Source organism: Megalopta genalis, unplaced genomic scaffold (assembly GCF_051020955.1).
Source record: "Megalopta genalis isolate 19385.01 unplaced genomic scaffold, iyMegGena1_principal scaffold0020, whole genome shotgun sequence".
NCBI classification, from domain to species: Eukaryota; Metazoa; Arthropoda; class Insecta; order Hymenoptera; family Halictidae; genus Megalopta; species Megalopta genalis.
In genome coordinates this window covers 2,698,602-2,719,995 of record NW_027476090.1, presented here as the reverse complement: position 1 = coordinate 2,719,995, position 21,394 = coordinate 2,698,602, and the positions used below count along the sequence as shown (strand labels likewise).

Sequence of the window (21,394 nt, the reverse complement as noted above, 5' to 3'; positions counted from 1 at the left end):
AATTAATCGATTTAACAAGACTTCGATTGAAATCAAAAGTTTTAGACATTTCGACATTATTTCTTTAATCTTAAATTATTTTTGAGGAATGTAGAATCGATTGGATAAAAATCGAGATCAAGTCGATGCTGAGAAATCAGTAATTGAAACACATATTGTGTATTTCTGAAATGAAATAGACGCTTCGAATGATATTTAAACAGTTCACTTCACGACGATGCCTCAACAATTATTTCTGCAATATAATTACGTGTAGAAGATATTCTTCGTAAATGTTTGAATTTTTCATTTAATATATTACTTCGAAATACAATGCAATTTTCATTCGCGTGTAGAAATTAACTGCATAGTTCGAAATTTTAGTGTTCGATTCAATTGAGGAGTACGATTGAACAATAAGGAATTGGTTTAACAAAAGACTTTGGCTGAGAATGAAATTTTATGAACATTCTTAGAATTCTAGTAAATATGGAATTAATCGATTTAACAAGACTTCGATTGAAATCAAAAGTTTTAATTATTTCGACATTATTTCTTTAATCTTAAACTGTTTTCGAGGAATGTAGAATCGATTGGATGAAAATCGAGATCAAGTCGATGCTGAGAAATCAGTAATTGAAATACATATTGTGTATTTCTGAAATGAAATAGACGCTTCGAATGATATTTAAACAGTTCACTTCACGACGATGCCTCAATAATTATTTCTGCAATATAATTACGTGTAGAAAATATTCTTCGTAAATGTTTGAATTTTTCATTTAATATATTACTTCGAAATACAATGCAATTTTCATTCGCGTGTAAAAATTAACCGCATAGTTCGAAATTTTAGTGTTCGGTTCAATTGAGGAGTACGATTGAACAATACGGAATTGGTTTAACAAAAGACTTTGGTTGAGAATGAAATTTTATGAACATTCTTAGAATTCTAGTAAATATGGAATTAATCGATTTAACAAGACTTCGATTGAAATCAAAAGTTTTAGACATTTCGACATTATTTCTTTAATCTTAAACTGTTTTTGAGGAATGTAGAATCGATTGGATGAAAATCGAGATCAAGTCGATGCTGTGAAATCAGTAATTGAAACACATATTGTGTATTTCTGAAATGAAATAGAAGCTTCGAATGATATTTAAACAGTTCATTTCACGACGATGCCTCAACAATTATTTCTGCAATATAATTACGCGTAGAAGATATTCTTCGTAAATGTTTGAATTTTTTATTTGACATAGTATCTTTAACATTTATAACGTGTTTATTCTGGCATGGTTTTCACGAGCTTTCCAGCGGATTTCACGTGCGCCGAATCCCGAGTACATTCGAAATGCTCTCGTGACCGTGAAAAAAGTTAGAAAGTCGGCGATAGTTGGCGACGAATGCCACGAAATAAAACACATAGTTGACTGCGCGGAGTTCTCAGCAGAGCCGGCCAAGTCCAGCAGTCGCAATAAGAAAAAGAATCTGTGGCATAGGTGGTATAAGTGGGTCACTGTCACTTTCAATTAGGCGCAAAACGGCGCGTGAAGAAGAGCCTTCTTCGCACATTTGCCGGCGACATCTCGGTCGGGCAAAAAGCAAACGACCCTCCGCGAAATCGTGTCTCTTCCTTCCACTTCTCCCTTTTCCTTTCTTTCCTCTCCCCCTTGGCTGGCATTAAAAGACCCTTGGCGCTTGCTTCCTCGATGGGTCCCTAAGTTTAAGAAAGGTCGGTCAAACTCGCGGCTTCTTCGACTTCCCTTTCCGCTTAACGATGCTCTGCTAAACCTTCCCGCCAATTCAGCGTCGGAGATGTTCCGCTTTAGTCCGTTTCCTTCGGTACATCGTCTTTCTTTCTTACGACTGCTCGTTTCGTGAAATCCGCCGTTCTAATTTTACGTATTGCAGGGTTCCGCGAAGTGTTGAAATATGCGGAAGATACAATTAACCCTTTGCAATCGAGTGGTGACTCTGAAGCACCAGAAAAATTGTTCCATCGCGTTCCAATATTTTTGTATCGTCAAAGTCCATCATTTTTATATTGTCAAAATATAGATTTAAAAGATTGTTAAAAGCGTAACTGTTGCTCGAGTCACAGCACTCAATTTCGTATGCATAACACGCACTTTGTCGTGTAAAATGCGAATACTATAAGTCAGAAAAATTATTTTAGATTTACAGTTCAAATGGCTTCGAGTGCAAAGGGTTAAATAAATGTTAAACGTCAAGTATAGAAGATGGTAGAAATATGAAATGTGAAAATAATCATTTAAAACAGCTGTGTAGAATCACGTATCGAGAAACACATCTGAACACATCTGTCAGCAATCGAATCTTAGGCTTGCAGTGTAACTGATACAATATGGTGAAAAGAAATTAACAATAAAATACATACAACAAATAATAGTAAGTAAAATTATACGACGATTCGGCAAACAATTTAGTATACAATATTTCGTTGCAATGAAATGATTCGCTTCTCCGTGCGGTTATTGCAAGATATTCTAATTTTAGGAACGAAAGTGATTTATTCAGGAATTACTGAAGCGTCGTCGCAACGATAAAAATTGTTTAACATTGGCAAGATCACGTGGTAAAAGTTATTAATTGTCTTTCGTCGATATGCATCGAAGACGACGATTGAAAAGGATTTGTAATTTGACACACGTGTCGTACAATGAATCAGAAAATCTGTTGTCATTTGTTCAATTATTTGACGAATTCGTCGTACGCTTGCAGTATTTTCGAGCTACCGGAGATGGGGGGGAGGGGACAAACCAGGGATCGGCTGGATTTGATGTAGCGCCGGGGTCCCTAATCCCATGACTTCAATCTCTACTGAAAACCGACCTGGGTCAACGGGCTTCAACCGAGCCACGACCTGCAGTCAATTCTTTATCGTCGTTTCTACTCTCGTGCGTGTCATGGTCCCGGAGGACCACGGTCAGGTATCATAATTTAAAGTTGCTCGTGCTGCTTTCTGTGTCTTAATCTTACGTCATTTAATCCAGGCTTTTTAAATCTGCTGCGATCGCGGCGCCCCTTTCAACCCGATCGCATCATTATCTCTTGAAACCTCGTTACGATTTTATGGTATTTGTTGGTCTTAAATTTGTAACAAAGTTGTGAAAACTTAAATATTTATGCATACGTACAATTTATTGGGTTGGCAACTAAGTAATCGCCGATTTCAGTTATAGATATCTCTCACTCCCATTTTTAGAGAACTGTGATAATTCGTTTGACTTCACAATAGAGGAGTTGGCACGTTAAAAAAATCATTTTGGAGCAACTCTTACAGGAGAATATGTTGGACTAGATCTTCTCAGTTCGACACTGTACAGTTTTTTTACTTGGATCAAGCGACATTTTTAACGAAATTCGAATAGATAGTGGACAAATATAATAATAAACTTATGCAACAACAAATATAATATAATAATAAACTTATGCAACAATAATATGATATTGTATTATTTGAGATGTTCTGAAATAGGCTAGTTGAATAATCTTTAACAGGTCTAATGTTCATAAATGTAACATAAAACTGTAAAACTTCTAAATATTGGGTTGGCAACTAAGTAACTGCCGATTTCAGTTATAGATATCTCTCACTCCCATTTTTAGAGAACTGTGATAATTGGTTTGACTTCAATAGAGGAGTTGGCACGTTAAAAAAATCAATTTGGAGCAACTCTTACAGGAGAATATGTTGGACTAGATCTTCTCAGTTCGACACTGTACAGTTTTTTTACTTGGATCAAGCGACATTTTTAACAAAATTCGAATAGATAGTGGACAAATATAATAATAAACTTATGCAACAATAATATGATATTGTATAATTTGAGATGTTCTGAAATAGGCTAGTTGAATAATCTTTAACAGGTCTAATGTTCATAAATGTAACATAAAACTGTAAAACTTCTAAATATTGGGTTGGCAACTAAGTAATTGCCGATTTCAGTTATAGATGTCTCTCACTCCCATTTTTATAATATCCATAAATGTTATATTATAAAATTATTATTATTATTATGTTATTTTTTATTATCCGTGAATGTTAGCAACTGGACAAATTGAATGCAGCGGTCAAGGAAAAGCGTCAAGAATTGGTCAATCGTAAAGGTGTGATTTTCCAGCAGGACAATGCTAGGCCGCACACGGCTTTGTTCACTCGGCAAAAATTGATGGATATTGGTTGGGAATTGATGTTACATCCACCATGTAGCCCTGATCTCGCGCCATCGGATCACCACTTATTTCGATCCCTGGACAAAACTCCCTTCGTGGTAAAACTTTTAACGATGATGACGCTGTAAAATCTCACTTAACTCAGTTTTTGGCCGAAAAGGATCAGACTTTCTACGAGCGTGGAATTTTCAAGTTGTCAGAGAGACGGCAAAAGGTCATCGAACAAAATGGAAAATACATTACAGGTTAAACTTCGTCCCAAGTAAAAAGAAAATTTTTATTTCATTGAACAAATCGGCAATTACTTAGTTGCCAACTCAATAGATTATATGCTAGCTACACCCGTGAAAACGATGTGATCAGATTTAAATACTAAAGACAATTAAATCAATGATATAATTCTGTTTAAAAAAGTGTTTTCGTTTTTCTTTTTAAATATATCACACATTATGATTTATTCTTGGAAGTAAACTATCTATACAGTAATGTCTCTCTAATTGACGCTCAGATTGTCCACAAAAATGGACAATTTAGGGAGAGGAGATACGAGTATTCGATCCTTGCGGTTCATATTCATAGTCACGAATTGTCAACAAGTTCAAGTTGTCAGAGAGATGGCACAAGGTCATCGAACAAAATGGAAAATACATTACAGATTAAACTTCGTTCCAAGTAAAAAGAAATTTTTTATTTCATTGAACAAATCGGCAATTACTTAGTTGCCAACCCAATATATGACGACGCGAGAAACATTGCAAATGTTCGAAACCGTACATTCAAATAGTTGTTTACCTTGGGCCATTATGGTTATTACATCGATTCTCCAGAGATTAATATCACTAGATTTACGGAAATATTTTTTAATTTATTTATTCAATTTGTATGGTACTTACGGCAAATGTTACAATAATACTTGTTAAAAATTAGGATAAATGTCTTACTGTTACTTTTCTAAACCAATATAAAACAACTGCTTTTTGTGCTCCGTAAATTTAGTGACGTACACCTTCCTTCTTTTGCTAAAATTCATGATCAGCCTATCCTTATTTGATTAATAATTCAACTGCAGAATTATAAAGCTTATAAACGACGCGTAAAATCTAAACAGTTCATTTAATAAAACAAAGACTGACAAAATCTGAGTCTGCTTCTTCCAGTCTGAACGAATGGCGTGGCAGTCAACGTCTTGTAATAATAACCATGAAATTGTCGCAGTTACAATGATCACAATTACAATGTGCTTTCAACAACAACATTTACCACTAACAATAACGAGAAGATAAACTCGATAGCAACTGAGGAACTAAGTTCGTTCCTTGTTATTCCGTGTCGAACGAAAAAAATACGATGCAAAAATCAGGTCAATAACCGTGTAACGTAAACACAGTAGGGGAAGTCGGCTGTGGGTCCGAGGGGACCCGAAGTCCGTCCAGTTGGTCCGTGAAGACGGTCCGCTGTCCGAGGGTTATCGGTTATCGAGAAGATTGATCCACCTCCGGGCCTCTCCCTCCCCGCCGGGCAATTAATAGTACCCCGATTAATGTCACTGTGGGGGTGACTGTTGATCGGTCTTCAAAGGGGGCAAGATCAGCTCCGGGCAAAAAGACGATAGTCTGAGGTCCGCGGTCATAGTCTACGGCACTGGTGTTGCCGGAGAGATACACTTTTTATGGGTTTCTAGGCCGCTAAGGAGCGAATGAATGAACACGGCTCTTCGTAATCCATTCATGCTTCAAGAGGGTATACCCTCCTCCTTCTCCTCAGACTTCTTGAAGGAGATCGCAGAGGATCGAGAGGGAGAAAGAGCAAGAGAGAGAGAGAGAGAGAGAGAGAGAGAGAAGGAGATGGAAAGAGAGAAAGAGACAGGCCGAGAGCCGAGAGAAAGACGGATAGAGTCAGAGACCCTTCATCTTCTCGGGATCCTTCCTTGTAACTCGCGCTGTTATATTTTGTTTGTCTGCTTCCGAGGAACCCTCCGGACCTCCTTCCTCCATCTGCTTCAGCTCCCACCTTCTATCTCCACCTTCTCCACCTCCTCCTCCTCCTCCCCCACCTCATCCTCCTCTTTCCCTTTTCTCCCTCGTGTTAGACCTCACTTAGACCCCAGGATCTGGGTCAGATTACATGTATACAACTTGTTGAGGCATCAACCGTGGCCGAGGGTGCGGGGACGTCGACGTCGCCAGCCGAGCAATTCGCAAATCGAATTACACTCCATCGGCACCCTTCATCCTCGACGTCTCTCTTCGATGATTCTTTTTCGTCGCGATTAACTGTCGCCCCCGTCGCTCCTCGCGGCTAGCTCGCGATCGGTTATCGAACAGAGGGTTGTTACTGCGAATTCTTCTAGCTTGCACGCCGAGCTTAGCTGTTTTTAGTCGTAACTTCGTTCTGGACAATTAATAATTAAAACACTGCTGTATTATATGAGCCGTTTATTTTGAAAGTGGCATAAGTCACTTTGTTTTTAAGTCAAGATATTTAAGGGTTTGCGTATTAACACGTTTAAAAATATGGATGCTAACTTTTGAGAAGATTTACTTGTATTCGTTATCTCAGGATACTGATAGTTTTCTCAGTATAAATAATTTCGTATAAACATTAAAAAATCACCACTTTTCATTACGGTAAAGTGACTTGAGCCACTTTCAAAATAAATAGTTTAGAAAAATGACTGACATATATTAATTTTGTCCGACGTATTTTACCGAAGTGATGTTTCGAAAGGACAGTGATTTACTAAAATTGTTGAATAAATTACATATATAATAATAATTTATACCATGAACATATTTAATATAAAGGTTTGATTTAAGTATTTTTTATTTTAATATTCATAAAATACAAAAATAATTAGTACATTTTGAAACATAAGTATAAGTAATTTATATGAAAATACATCGGTTCAATTTAATTTTCGTCATCGATAGGAGTGATTAAGTCCTCGGAAATCGTGTTTTGTTTCCAATTTTTTAAATAACTGTGGTATATTGGGGGTATATAATTAAGCAAGTCCATCGTGTCTTTGTATTTTGCTGAAGAAACAGGACGAGATCCAGCGTATAACGGATCCATTTCTATTTGTGAATAACGCCTAGGTCTTCCTCTTTTTGGTGACATATTCAAAGTTAGAAATTCATCTTTTTCATTTAAAGTTAGTTTATAAAACATTTTATAGTCACTTGCTGGCGGGTCTGGAGAGGTAGCCGCCACATCACTATAATATAATTTACAAAACCGCACTATTCTTTCGCACTTATAAAAATAAGTCCAGTGATCACAACTTTTTTAAAAACACTGAAAATAATTCAAAACAATACTTCACACACACTTATCACACGTTTCTATTTCTTTTACACTAAGCCCCGCAATTAATTTCCCGAGTACAGCGACTTACGCCACTTTCAAAATAAATATGTTTGTTATACCGTTAATTAGCAAAACTTCTCTCGAACAAATCTCAATAGTTCTCAACTTATTGATTGCAATTTTTTTTGAAATGAAAAGATACCGTTCAATTGTATTTTTTCTCAGTATAAATAATTAAACAGTATAAATAATTAATCAGTAAAATAATAAAACATTAAAAAATCACCACTTTTCATTACGGTAAAGTGACTTATGCCACTTTCAAAATAAACGGATCATATGTATTTATTAATTATTTTATGTACAACAATGAAACAAACTTATCATGGCCCATTCGTTCGGTGGAAATCAATTCGTCAGTTCTAAACTTGTCACAAAATAACTTTTTAGCGCATTGAAAAAGCGTGTGAGCGTGTACCACCGGTGGTATACGTGGCACGGAACGTGTTAAGGGGCGTTTCAGTTGGAGAAGCATTAACCCTTTGCACTCGAAGCTATTTTAACTGTAAATATAAAATTATTTTTATATCTTACAGTGTTTCTATCTTATATGGCAAAATGCATTTTATGCATATGAAATTGACTTGTTGGAAGTCGCGTGACAATTACACTCTTAACAATTTTTTTAAAGCTAAACTTTGTTGATATAAAAATTATCTTAAAACACGATGTAACAAACTTTAGTGGCGCCTCAGAGTCACCACTCGAGTGCAAAGGATAAAAACATTGACTTCCGTTCGCACTCTCTTGAACAAAAATGAACGAATCTTGGGCAAAATGTGTGGCTGAACATCTGTAAACTTCTATGAATAATGAAGTAATGAAGTTATCACTGTTCAAAGGAAGCAACTGTGCTTTAGTGATCCGCTAAGAATGCAGTATTTTTTTTTTTAGGAAAATGAAGGTCCATTTCATGATCCTGGGTTAACAAATTAGCGAAACGTGTGATTTTTATTATGTTCAGATATGAATGATTATTATCACGATATAAAAGTTTTACCTTGACACAACCAGATGAAGAAAAGTGACGCCTTGGATCATGAGGGATTAATTATAATATATATATATAAATTACATATGAAAATATAACCTGGACAGTATTGATCTACATTTTGTAATAAGAACAGATCTCTATAAAACAAACAATCATGTTTTAAACATGAACGATTATTAATAAATATTATTATTAATAACAGTAGTTCCAGGACCGCTGGGGTTAATTCGACCACACATGGTTTGCGGAAGGTTAAACCCATTTCAGTCTGATCAAATTCATTCTGATTCAGTCTGCAAATCAGAAGCAATGCAAAGTCTCTCTTTTCTTCTATTTCCATAAGTTCCGGAATATTAATGTTATTGGTATTGATACTTTATACACTCGGGTGGTGACTCTAAGGCGCCGTTAAAAATTGTTACATCGCGTTTCAAGACAACTTGAACATTATTAAAGTTTATATTTGAAAGACTGTTGAAAGCGTAAACGTTGCATGAGCCACAACATTTAATTTAATTCGTATAAGATGCACTGAGTTACATCAAATGGAAATGTTATGAGTTAAAAAAACTGTTTTGGATTTCAAGTTAAAACGTCTCGTATTGCCGATAGTTAATATAACCCTTTTGGTGCTGACTGAAATGAGAAATTATGGTAGAAGAAGTATCTACCTTTCGTGTTATTTGTATTGCATTATATTATATTCGTATAATTAGAATGTCATTCGGATTATAAATATATATATATATATATATATATATATATATATATATATAAAAAGCTGGAAATTATATAATATATAATTATATATAATTATATATTATATAATTTCCAGATTTTTTTATTCATTCATCCGCAGATTCCTGCGACAGCCCTTTAAGTGTCTCATCATGGCATCTATGAAAAATATATGTATATATATAAAAAGGGCTGTCGCAGGAATCTGCGGATGAATGAATAAAAAAAGCTGGAAATTAATTGGGAATAAAAGCGAACGCAAGTAACGGGTGCAAACCTACGTTTGACGATCTTCTATACGAGGTGCTTAATTTTTGTTGGACATCATAATTCTCTAAATCTGTAAAACCGTCTGATCTCTCTCGAGTTTATATTGCCACTTGAGTCTCGAGCGACCGGGCCACTGTTATTTGATGGTTGATATCTTCACAGCTTTCGGCGATACTTGACGATTTTCTGAATGTAGTTATCTTCTTTAGAACCGAGAACTTTTATGTATAAAGTGGTTCCGTTCTAAAGTTTCCAGGGCTATCAATATTGCTGCATCACATTCCCGTGGCTAACATAAAATCGAATGCAACCACGATCTTCCCACGGTTCTCAATGAAAACTTTCTGTCGCAGATTTTAAACCGTGAGATAATGATTTAATTGTCTGAGATATAATGACACGATGATTTAGTTCGGATTGAATTTATGAGAAATGATTATTTAGATGAATTTATTCGATGATTTATTTAGAAATTTCAGTATCAGTTTCACCCGGAACAAATTCGCCAGTTATAAATTGTACGCTTGGAGGTTTTGCATGGATACGAATGTTTCACTGGATTCTGATTTAACAGTATTGTGAGAACTGATGCTGATTTCGTTTATGAAAACAATATCTCATTGAGAATGATATTTAGAAATTATATTTATAACAAAGTTGTGACAACTACTTTTAACCCTGTAACTACTTAAATAATACGCGTATTAATTTATTTATTAAATCAGTCACACTATTTCCTTTATAAAATACAATGTGTACCTACTTTCTACTTTTATATTTAGAAATTACGTTTATAACAAAGTTGCTAGCTACTTTTACCGTGTAACTACTTAAATAATACGCGCATTAATTTATTTATTAAATTACTTACACTATTTTCTTTATGAAATATATAATGTATAACTACTTTCTACTTTTATATTTAGAAATTACATTTACAACAAAGTTGCTAGCTACTTTTACCGTGTAACTACTTAAATAATACGCGCATTAATTTATTTATTAAATTACTTACACTCTTTTCTTTATGAAATATATAATGTATGCCTACTTTCTACTTTTATATTTAGAAATTACATTTACAACAAAGTTGCTAGCTACTTTTACCGTGTAACTACTTAAATAATACGCGCATTAATTTATTTATTAAATTACTTACACTATTTTCTTTATGAAATATATAATGTATGCCTACTTTCTACTTTTATATTTAGAAATTACATTTACAACAAAGTTGCTAGCTACTTTTACCGTGTAACTACTTAAATAATACGCGCATTAATTTATTTATTAAATTACTTACACTATTTTCTTTATGAAATATATAATGTATGCCTACTTTCTACTTTTATATTTAGAAATTACATTTACAACAAAGTTGCTAGCTACTTTTACCGTGTAACTACTTAAATAATACGCGCATTAATTTATTTATTAAATTACTTACACTCTTTTCTTTATGAAATATATAATGTATGCCTACTTTCTACTTTTATATTTAGAAATTACATTTACAACAAAGTTGCTAGCTACTTTTACCCTGTAACTACTTAAATAATACGCGCATTAATGTATTGATTAAATCACTCACACTATTTTCTTTATAAAATACAATGTATACCTACTTTCTACTTTTTCTATTAATTAGTTCGTCGAATGGAAAACGAGTTTGAATGAATAAACATCAACTAAATATATAATTAATGATTCTGATATGATCTGCTCGAAACCACTTAATTATTTCTCGTTGGTCTTCATGTCTGAAACCAGTTCTCTATTTTCTTTCATGCACGGTATCTTTTGTACAACCGTTTTTTGTCCTACTTTTTTTGGGGGAACCGAAAATAGAATTGACTGCTTTCTGACGCGCACTTGTTACGACTATCGAAAACAACGCGGACGATCAGATGAACAAGATAATCGCCGCGAGTTCGCATAATCGTACGGAAACGATTTAATCAGCTTGAAAAATCGGGAGGCATCGAAGCATTATTTCCATTGTCGTCGAAACCGTGTTTCGTTCGCGAACATAAATTACCGTTGGCGCTCAGATTTCTCCGTTCCTCCCGGCGAGGCATTTTAAAGAATAACACTATATCAATGAGCGCGACTCGTTTATCAAATCAATTAATTTGGAATATTCCCCCGGACCGGCCCCGCGTTTTGGACGTTGCGTTATCGTACAATAAAACATCTCGCGCCGCGGTGAAATATTCCCCGGGAACCAGTGATTAATTTAGTGCGAATAAAAAAAATGACAAATGTTTATTTTAACCAGCGTCGCGACGTGGTTTATCGGTGCGTTGATCGGGCCGGGTTACCAGCCGAGTTTCGGTGCAACCTGGAGAACGGCATTCCATCGATTTCAGTTGCAGCTGCTCACTGGTAAATATTCTTTAGTTCTGGCTAACAATATATATTTGCAAAATTTCTTCCACCAGGGAAGTCCATTGTGCCTTCACCATCCGACGAACAACTAAAGAGAGGCCAAAGTGACTTGCTCCATATTTGTTTACAATAAATTATCACAATTCGTATGCATAGAACGTGTCACTTTCTGAAATGCATTGTAGTGTCTATTGAAGTATATTAAACTACTGATTCTATTTATTTATTTATTTCCATTTACTATTCATTTTAGCAATGTAATTGTATTTATTTGTTGGATGGAAATCAGCTTGAAATCACATTCTTCCTTTATTTATTTTAGTTTAATAATTCTGCTCATTCCTTATTTTATGCATTTTATTTAAATTCTGTATATCATTCCAGATACTCTACTTGTGTTCACATATGTACTATTCTATTTCCCTTATCTACTTTATTTATTTTAGTTTAATAATCCTGCTCATTCCTTATTTTATGCATTTTATTTAAATTCTGTATATCATTCCAGGTACTCTACTTGTGTTCACATATGTACTATTCTATTTCCCTTATCTACTTTATTTATTTTAGTTTAATAATCCTGCTCATTCCTTATTTTATGCATTTTATTTAAATTCTTTATATCATTCCAGGTACTCTACTTGTGTTTACATATGTACTATTCTATTTCTCTTATCTACTTTATTTATTTTAGTTTAATAATTCTGCTCATTCCTTATTTTATGCATTTTATTTAAATTCTGTATATCATTCCAGGTACTCTACTTGTGTTCACATATGTACTATTCTATTTCTCTTATCTACTTTATTTATTTTAGTTTAATAATTCTGCTCACTCCTTATTTTATGCATTTTATTTAAATTCTTTATATCATTCCAGATACTCTACTTGTGTTCACATATGTACTATTCTATTTCCCTTATCTACTTTATTTATTTTAGTTTAATAATCCTGCTCATTCCTTATTTGATGCATTTTATTTAAATTCTTTATATCATTCCAGGGGTACTCTACCTCTTTCTTTATTTATTTTCTAATTGTACCTTTTTTATATGGATCAACCGTGTTCGTTTTCCACTATTTGGTAACATGAGTTTTGCAGTGCATGTGATTTAGAATATTTAGATAACAGAGGATCTATGTTGATTCGATAGAAATGTGTATTCAATCTTTTATAAATCCAAGAAGAAATATTAGGTATCTTCCTATAAATTATTTTATACAGATATTTCTCATTTAAGTAACAATTGAGCTTTTTATTCTTTCCCTGAATCATTTATCATTTATGATGGCCTTCTGCACACATGCTGTTCAAAGATGCAGTTTCTTCTACACTGAACATCGTCGAATGCTTCAAATTCTACATGTAGTATTTATTTTTTTCAGATGAATGAACGTATTTTCTAACTTCGTTGCTTATGGCACTGCACATTCAGCTTCTCTAGATAACATTCATAATGAATTTCTTAGAAGCGATATATATGTACTTCGTACTTGATAAGGCCGATTAATTGACAGGCAGAAGTTCCTTAGAAACGTAGCGACTTCCATTGACACGTTGTCTGCCGACTCAGCAACTAAAAAATGTAAATCTCTCTGTCGTGAAATAAAACTTTTAATATCAACATTAATCACGAGTCTGTGAATCTGTATATAAATCCCTTTTTTTCATGAATTATGTTGCACAGACCAAGATGTAAAACAAACATAATTTATAAACTAGAAAATCCTTTGCAAATGGATTCCAAATGTCATTAATGTTTCTTAATATAAACGCTTTCTTACATTTCAAAATTGTAGAAATACAACAAACGAATAAACATTTATTTATCACAATGCTCGACTTTTCATTTTTCAACCACACTTTTTCAATGCAATTTCAGCTTTTCACTATCGATTTCATGGAACGATAACAAATGTGTTATGATGAAAATTTTTTTTATTTCAATCCATTCTTTCGCATTAAAATTTTGGTATTTTAACAGATACTTAGTCCCTACATGTTCGTAATATTATTATATTATTACTGTGATATTTTCTTCAATTTTTCTACTGTATTGCAAATTATCTCGCCACAGTAGAAAAATTGAAGGAAATATCACAGTAATAATATAATATAATAATATAATAATATATATTAATATATATATATATATATATATATATATATATATATATTACCACTTAAAAGTTTGATCATTTCTTACAGTCGCAGATATTTTACAGTGAAAATAAGAATAAATTGTTGTGTGCCTCTTGCTACAAAATTACTCGCCTCGTTCACGAATAATAAATTACAGCAAATTCTTCCTAATCGAACCTCAGCTTGGAAGCAAAAATCGTTCTTATAATTGTTGACATTCGGTAACTATAAAAACGAGCGGCAAGGCTCGTAATAATTCTCTTCCCCAAATTGTCCATTTTGGTGTATAAGCTGAGGATCAATTAGGGAGGATTTACCGTAATACGACCGATTCGATTTGCACGTTTGCAACGTGCACTTGTGCAGGTCAGAAAATTTGTGAAACCGACGGGAAGCAAATTGAAAATATTATTCATTGATAAGCGAAACGCAAGCGAAGTTGCAGCTCGTTAGGACGATTATCATCGATTCAAGGTCGGGCGGGGAAAAAGAAACGTTAGGAGAGCGTGCTTGGTTCCCAGACACGACCAATTAATTCGGCAAACTCAGCAATTAGCGAAATTATTAATAAAAATAGTAATGAAGCTAAATCAGCGGTGATAGAAGCCTTCCTGTGCGGTCGTTGGTGGGCCATTGTGCAACTGTGATGCACCGTTTAATAATCGGCAACGTCTTTCAAATTGTATCTCAATTGGCGACAATAATAAAATTCGACGGTGGCGTCGATGCGCCCCGTTGCCCCGGCGTGCGTCATTCTCGGCAAGAAAGTCGATTAGCTTGTCTTAATTAAAGGCATTGCGCGCGCCGCGCGGTTCACCACGCGGCGGCGTTGATTTATCTCTTCGTCGCTACATTTTATATTAAACAGAGCCAACGATGCAACCCCGGCTACACTTCTGCTCTCCTTCCGTGAGAAAATAAATTTTACCTCGCGTCTTAATTATTTCCCGAGTATATTGAATTCAAATTGAAACGGACACTCTGATTTATTATTCGCATTCGCTCGGTTATTTATTATTCATGTAAATCCTCTACGTTTGATCTAATAATTATTCAATCGCCGGCTCGAAAAAGGACATTTCAAATTCATAGCTCGGAGCGTATGCATCTATTCATTACCCGTGATCTTGGTTTATTCGTCGTGCGAGCAAGTTTGTTGGAATCTACAAGGTTCACAGAAGAAGAAGAAGCTGCGACGAATTGCTGCTTTCTCAGTTAGGAAAGAAATTCTACCGAAATATTTGTACGAATTCGATCAGCTTGCGGCGCGGCACTAAACGTGCTAAATGGCACGTTAAATATTCACTCTCACTGTTCATTTAGTTTTCCGCAAACTCGCACGCGCGTGTGTTTGAACTTTTCCCGCGCCTCGAGCAAACAGAACTATCCTGGAACGTTCGCAATATCTTGCGGCGTAAGGCAATATTAGGATTAGTAGCGTTTTCGGTCGTCGACGCGTGCGAAATATTTTTCTGGAAATCGTCGTTGCAGGCTCCGCGAAGAATCATGTGTAAAACTCGAACACCGTTGCCTCGCGAGCGATCGTAAACTCGGAGGAGTCCCCGTCGACTGCCGGAATTTTCTCTGTTCATAAACGAGATTTTCTCTGGCGGCGACCGGCCGGCGGGATTCGTTGAAATGAAAACGTCGTTCGCAGCGAAATTCGTGAAAAAAGGAAGAATCCGATGACAATAATTCCGCGCGACGATGTCGAGACAAGAGTAATTGGCGGAAGGAAGGGCCGGATGCGGCGCGGAGAGAGAACGGCTGGGAAGGAAGAGACACGGAACGCCAAATGGCTAGAGTATTGCCGACATGGAATGAGCGAGACCACGCACAACTAAGATTATATTCTCATTAACTCGAACTCCGGGATGAGCAGGGAAATCATTGGGACGAATGGAAATTGCTCTAGGGGTTGGCTGTTCGATGGCCTCCCGGATTGAACCGATGCGATCATGCAAAAGGATCCCGGATTTGATACCGAACAGTTCCTTCTATATAAACCTAGGGAAAAAAAAGTAGAACCTTCTTATCAATGGAAGTTAATTGGGAAAATCGTATTTTGCACAGATGACGAGAATACAAAAGTTCGTGGAGGAAATTTTCATTGGAATGGGATGCTGCAAATATAAATGATCTCACATGCGATATTACTTACCTCGGGAACCTAGGAAAAAAAGGTAGAACCTTCTTATCAATGGAAGTTAATTGGGAAAATCGTATTTTGCACAGATGACGAGAATACAGAAGTTCGTGGAGGAAATTTTCATTGGAATGGGATGCTGCAAATATAAATGATCTCACATGCGATATTACTTACCTCGGGAACCTAGGAAAAAAAGGTAGAACCTTCTTATCAATGGCAGTTAATTGGGAAAATCGTATTTTGTACAGATGACGAGAATACAAAAGTTCATGGAGGAAATTTTCATTGGAATGGGATGCTGCAAATATAAATGATCTCACATGCGATATTACTTACCTCGGGAACCTAGGAAAAAAAGGTAGAACCTTCTTATCAGTAGAAGTTAATTGGGAAAATCGTATTTTGCACAGATGACGAGAATACAAAAGTTCGTGGAGGAAATTTTCATTTGAATGGGATGCTGCAAATATAAATGATCTCACATGCGATATTACTTACCTCGGAAACCTAGGAAAAAAAGTAGAACCTTCTTATCAGTGGAAGTTAATTGGGAAAATCGTATTTTGTACAGATGACGAGAATACAAAAGTTCGTGGAGGAAATTTTCATTGGAATGGGATGCTGCAAATATAAATGATCTCACATGCGATATTACTTAACCCCTTAATGCACAATTTAAAAAAAAAACCGACCAAAAAAAATCAATTTTTTTTATCTAAGGAAATACATATTTGGACCTTAATTTCAATAAATATGTAAAAAAATGCAAAACTTACTAAAAATTCAATAAAAATAGTGGATAAATAATTATAGTGAATATTGAATCGCATTGCAGATCGAATTTTGTACCCATCGTACTGTTTTTCAATTAATATAGGTAACATAACATAAGTTGCGACGCCGACCGTATAATATACGGGTCTGCACATTTTGGCCGGTTTTGCACGCCCGTGTTAATACGTTTCTGCGCGCGCGTTAAGGGGTTAATATTCTTCTTCGATTGAAAGTTCGATTAATGACACTGACTTTCTTACTAGTTCTTAATACGGTTATGATAGCGAAGAAATTTCAGACAATATTTTATCATAGGTATATTACAATAATGGTTGTTTCGATAAATTGTGTTGTAAAGTATTTATGTGAAAGACGAAATAATGCTAAAAAGATAAAAATACAAAATTCGATTCTATCGTCAATTCGTTGGTGGAGTTTTATGTTTAATTACAAGTTTCAAACCTTCGCCGGTTTTAATATACATAAATAATACAATAATTCATAATACACAACAACAAATAAAATATCAAAGAAATTATAATAATAAGGAAAATGTAGATTAATTTTTACTAAAACCACAATCCTGAAAGTATTGAAGGCATCGTGAAATTTAATATCTTGCAGTATTGATTTACATAATAGCGATGATCCTATTGATGCAATTCTGTTGACTGTAAATGGTACGATGAATCAATCAATTTGTTCTTATAGACGTGCCGGTTAATTATAATTTCTATGTTAGAAATAATGCGATTACAATCTGTCTAGTTCAATCAATTTGAACTAATATTATTTAGCATTCTGATGCGTTGTAGAAATTTGTCGAAATGAATAATTACGGAAAAATTAACAGCGATTATTACGATGCCAGTGATTTGCTGAACAATTTTGGCACCATTCGACTAGAACTGCTTTAAATTGTCGGAAATAGTTTCACAGAAGAGTACCGCCATTCAGAGAAACGGTTTCCTCCGAAAAATCATCGAGTTCGTTTTCCACTTGGGTGACACAGTCCCCGAGATTGATGGAATGGAGCTCGGTGACAGGAAAATTGAAATCCTCCACCTTCTTCTCCACCTCGAAAGAATATGTACATATATACGTATATATCAAAATGGAGACCGAGTTGCAGAAATTTTCCTGTGCGCTTGGATTTCGTCGATATACAGTGGCTCGCATTAATATTCGGACACCATATTGTTAGAAGAATTATTGCTCCTGTTTATTATTTGAGATAGTATTATTGAATCAATTGTTTTCTCATATAATAAAGCACTTCTTAAAGTAAGTAGAAACATAAATTTTGTTTATTTGTTCCGCATGGTTTTTTGTATAATAAACGATAAACTAGATTGTGACAAAATTCTACGTCGCAAAAATATTCGGCCCAAGTGATTACATGAAGTAATAAAACAAAAGGGTCAACCGACAAGATATTAATATTGTAACATGATTAAAAAGATTTTCATTTTATATAAAATTAATGTAATACATTCGCTGTCCGAATATTTTTGCGACGTAGAATTTTGTCACAATCTTGTTTATTAAAATTTGAAATCATAATTTAACAAATTTCTCGGCTTTCCGTTTCATTCTTATCGAGTTAAATTTTTATGTACCTTTCTCTTTCTTGAGCTCAATATTTAAATTTTGAGTTTTAAGTTTCCGTACTTTTGTTATTTTATTATTTCATATATAAAGTTATTGCTGTTATCCTTATCCTTAACTCAAAAGTATAGCGTATTATATAAGTATTATAATTACAGTAGCTACGCAAGAAGATAAAATTTACCATTATTTAATACGTCGTCTAAAAGCGCATCTTTAGATACCTGATTTAGAAACGACGATTGTTTGAGTATTTTCTGCGCGAATTAGTATGAACGAACGATAATAAATTAATCGTCTAATGTGATCTTAAGGCGAGATACAATTAAATCCTCCGTTTCAATATTTGAAATGCTTCATCCAAAATTAATATTCTTCGTGATGTGAATTAGTCTATTAATACCTTGGTCACCGCATCTGCCCATATTTAGATGACACGAATCATCTTGAAGTATGAGAAATAAATGCTTCATGTTACATATGTACTTGAAGCATTTATTTAATAAATACCAATTATATATAAATAATTATTATTATATATAATAATATATAATATTAATATTATATAATATAATAATATATATATATATATAATAAATAATAATAATATATAATATTAATATTATATAATATAATAATATATATATAATAAATAATTATTATTATATATAATTATATATAAATACCAATTTAATACTAATAAATATTTTAACACTAAAAATGCCGAATACTAGATATATACTATACTATATACTATATACTATATACTATATACTATATACTATACTTGCTTTGTCGAAATAAGACTACAAAAAAGTATTTTCAGGATTTCAATAATGATTGGTAATTTTATCGTTAATTTTCTTGAACCTCGTAGATTCTGGCAATGTTACATATGTACTTTGTCAGAATCTACGAGGTTCAAGAAAATTAACGATAAAATTACCAATCACTACTGAAATCCTGAAAATACTTTTCTGTTTCTTGTTTCGACAAAGTAAGATAAATTAGTACAATTACCTCCAGTATTCGGTATTTTTAGTGTTAAAATATTTATTGGTATTATAAATCATAACCACGTAAAGGCTAGCAATATACAAGAGTTTAAGACTATCAATATAAATTACAGAAATTATTGAAGGATAAAATAAACATTTACAAAATAAACCGACTACGAATATTATCATTTGTTCATCTAGTTTCTAACAATGAACTCAGATTTTCGTATGTTTCATCGAGGTCTACAGAAAGAATTAACAGGTCTAAAAGTAGTACCTTATCAAATTTTTGAAAAAATTCATAGATAAAGTTACAATTGTCTCCAAGCATACGCAGTCATATTTTGTTTAAAAAGATCCGCCGTTCGGGTGGCAATAGGTGCACCCAATTTTCATTTTACAAGAAAAATCTGTCCAAAGCATAGTCATTCCGTCAGATAAACAACGTAAATTTTTGCAAAAATTCTCAGTACAACAACGGTTCGCCAATAATTAGGTCGAAGAGAGCCGAGACTGTCGGAAACAAAGTGGCTGCGGTAATAATTCGAACGTGATTTCTCGTATTGTTTCCATTTTCGCTGATAAGAGATGCCGGGGCTTGAAACAGTTCCATTCAACTCGCGTTTCCCATCGACGAAATCCGTTTGATATACCGGGTGGTCGGGCCGGCGAGGTCACCGGCAAAAATCTGTAATCGTCGAACGAAGAAAACGACGGCCGGTAGGGAGGGAGGGGCGACAAAAGGGCTCCCTGTGAAATTCATGATTCCGTCCCGTATATAATCGAATTATTCTTCGTACGGGTGGAACATGTGCGCGGCTGTGACGTCATGGTCGAGATAAACGCCGGAAAGCGGTCGCGAGATTAGAGGAGGAATTTCTGGCGAAGAAACGAGTCAGCACGATTTCGTGCGAGCGAAGAAAAATGAAGCGTAGGAGAACGAGGACTCGGCGAAGGAGACGAACGGGACAGAGAGCGAGAAGGAGAGAGAGAGGGAGAGAGAGAGAGAGAGAGAGAGAGAGAGCGAGTGAGAGAGCTGGAGCGAAAGAGAGAGCGAAAGAGAGAGCGAGTGAGAGAGCTAGAGAGCAAGAGAGAGAGAGCGAAAGAGAGAGCGAGTGAGAGAGCTAGAGAGCAAGAGAGAGCGAAAGAGAGAGCGAGAGAGATGGCGAGAGACTGTAGACCTGTAAAATATAGAGATAGCGAAACGGTGATGCTGCGAAGAGCAAGAAGGAGAGAGGCAGTCGGTGGAAGAGAATGAAAGAGAGCGAGCGGCAGAGAGGGGGGGGGGGGGTGGCAGAGAAGTGGCAGAGAAAGGAGAGGGAGCGAGAAGGCGCCACGAAATTGGCAGTCTAATAAAAGAAGCCTGGGAGGAATCGACTGCAGCGGATCGATCCGAGACTGCATTTTCATCGTGATAACGATCGCTCATCAAGGATATACCTACTACTTCTTTTATCTCCTCTATTCTTGCCCCCACCATTCGGCTGATCCTTTAAAGCGATGATCATTTTAAGGTATCGCGGCTTTGCCGTTCCATCCTCTTTTCGTTCCTCTTTTTACTTCTGTTTCCGTACTTCGTATTTTTATTTTCACCCAGGACCGAGTCCGTTTTTAATGATAGACGGATACTTTTTGTTTTCGGGCTAGTGTCCGGTTTGTTACGAGGCCGACCATTGTGTCGGGCCAATAATTAAACGTTGCGAAAGCGGAATCTGTCCGCTGTCCATTTTGCGCCGATTCGTTTGAATATGCGCATCCGTGGTCGCCTGCGTCTATGCTAAT

General features: G+C 35.0%; 1 long non-coding RNA gene across 1 annotated transcript in view; it reads left to right on the top strand.

The window, feature by feature from the left end:
* Window positions 1–13,729, top strand: part of LOC143260819 (uncharacterized) — a 62,819-nt gene extending 49,090 nt beyond the window's left edge. The window contains exons 2-3 of the long non-coding RNA XR_013035095.1: window positions 11,830–11,936; window positions 13,327–13,729. This is a non-coding gene — a long non-coding RNA (uncharacterized LOC143260819). The remainder of the gene's footprint in view (window positions 1–11,829; window positions 11,937–13,326) is intronic.
* Window positions 13,730–21,394: the final 7,665 nt, after the last annotated feature.